Raw genomic sequence first — 2,503 nt, 5'->3', positions numbered from 1 at the left:
GTTGCATTTTGATGTTTTGCAGAATCAAAGAGAAAGAAGGAACCTTAAAGGAAATAGTAAGGCTGAATTTGATCGCGAAGAGATGGATTTCGATCGCATGGTTCGATGATCAGATTTTTGAGCTGTTGCTTAAGAGTTATGATAGATTGCTTAGAAATTTGTAATAACATAGTTTTCATTTGTGATTGCATTGTAAGGAAAAGTTTTTCCGCAATTATATAAATAAAGATTTTTTTTTATTATCTTATTTTATATTTCCTTGCAATGGCATATGTGAAAATTGATGTTTGTATTTTAAGCAATATGGATTTGATTCTTTCGTTTGTGGTAGTGTCTAAATTTACCAAATAAGGTAAGATTCTCATCACTCAAGTTTCAATTGGACAGAAACTTGGGATCATGCAACTTGTATTGTATGATGAATGAGAACCTTCATCTTTGGGAAATTAGGAATAATTCCTTGTTCACATACAGAGGTGAGTTAAGTGAAGGACTAGGGGATCGGGTACACTTGGTTGTGCGCTGGTCAGGTCCACCACAAGGAACAATAAGACTATTCGTTATGGTTTACTAAAGTTAGTAAATATGGTTATGCTTACAAGATTAAGTATAATTACGAGTCATTGAAAAGTCTCAATGTATAACAGAACGAATAAGAAGAATCAAAGTCGGCAGAAAGATAAAAGTTTCTCCAATCTGAAAAGATGGGAGAGTACTTGAGTATCGTATTTTATGATCATCTTAATGATTATGAAAATCATATACAAATTTGATTCTCTAAGGACGCCTTAGTGCATTTGCTTGGCTAAGAAGAGGAATCAGGAATTGTTGAAATGGTTAAATAAATTAAGATGAATCATACTTCGTTCCAAAATCAAATCTTAGAGTCATACTCCAAGATGGTATATTGAGTGACATATCAGCAAATGTAGAGTAAAATGTTTTCTACTCTTGTACATTTGAAATTGGTAAGTTGTAATGTTTTGGATAAAACAAAAAATCAATTAAGACCGATTGTCAATAGTGTTTGTCTTGATAAGAAATCGCACTAACTCTTCAATATTTGTTTGTCAAGTAATGTTTCTTGACAGAGAGAAACTTATATGTCAAGAGGTCAGTGAGAGTCTTAAAGATCTTGAAATGTTTTAACAACTAATCCAGAGTCAACCTATTGTTAATCACTAGAACACGACTTGAGGTTTGTAACCTATCGTGTTGACGTATTCTTGTTTTTGTGCTCATTCTGATGGGTTTTAGTATACTACAAAATCCTATGGTGCACATACAACCCTAAATGCTTTGGATCTAAGTTTTTCTCTAATTATACATGCAATATTGTTTCCAAAGCATTAAGCCTACAACTATCATACAAAATGATATAATCAACATAAAAGAGAGTTATAGAGTTACCTCTTAGTTGTAGCTTGTAGAACTGCTTGAGTTTGGCCTTTAAGAACTTAGTGCCCCAAGTGTTGCACCTCAAATGGAATCACACAACACCACCAACAATGGAGTACTTGAGAGAGAATACTTGTACTCTAAAATCGGCTATAATTATTCCAAGAACACTAGGGTGCCAATTTTAGGAGCTAATGGGTTTCTTATATAGTGTGGCAAAACTAGGGTTACCTTCCATATTCCTTAGGCTCCATGGGTTTAAACCTCCATGGATCATCCATGGGTTGTCACATGGATTTAGCCCAACCTAAGGAATCATGGATCATTGGCCCACACCATAAGAATGAATGATTTACCAAATCAATCCCCATATATTTAATTAGTCTCTTTTGATCACAAAATTAATTCCAAATTAATTGTTGATCAATACTAATTAAATAAAATGATTTCATATTAATATATTAGAACTTATAATATATTAATAAATCATGAATATCCTCTTCTCAAAAGTCCATCCTTACAAATTGTTCCGGTGCCATGCAACCCAAATGGACCATGTTACTCTCGGGTCAAGTACATACCAATTATAGTAATGGGCTTAGACACTAAATCCAACAGTCACCCACTTGGATAATCTAATAACTATTATTGCAAGTACGACTCCACAACCCGACTAGAAATCGTAGCTCTTAAAAGCCGTTGTCGAACTCTGACCTAGTCAATGACGCGTCCATTAGATAAGGGATCATATATTCCTCCATTCTAGATATCATATGGACTGAGACATGGATTATAATCATTCTCTCTGTCCATCCGTTGTTTCCCGATTTTCGATTTATGACGACCGACTAATTGAACAAATCAAATCACTCCAGGCTTGGCCAAGCACTTAGGGGTGTCATCACTAATTCATCGTGGGGCCCACATATATCGCTTTTATCCACATGGGGTAAAAGGAACGGATAAACTTCGACCCAAATGCTTGCTTGTACTTACTCACCAAATTACACACACCAATACGTTTTATAACACCAAGTTACTGCTGCGTTTACGTATGTCAATGTGAAACCGAATTGTAACTACAAATCACATGTCTAGGTTTCAA

This window comes from Lactuca virosa, chromosome 9 (assembly GCF_052849685.1).
Source record: "Lactuca virosa cultivar CGN04683 chromosome 9, Lactuca_virosa_CGN04683_v6, whole genome shotgun sequence".
NCBI classification, from domain to species: Eukaryota; Viridiplantae; Streptophyta; class Magnoliopsida; order Asterales; family Asteraceae; genus Lactuca; species Lactuca virosa.
Note: the sequence above shows the minus strand (reverse complement) of the source record.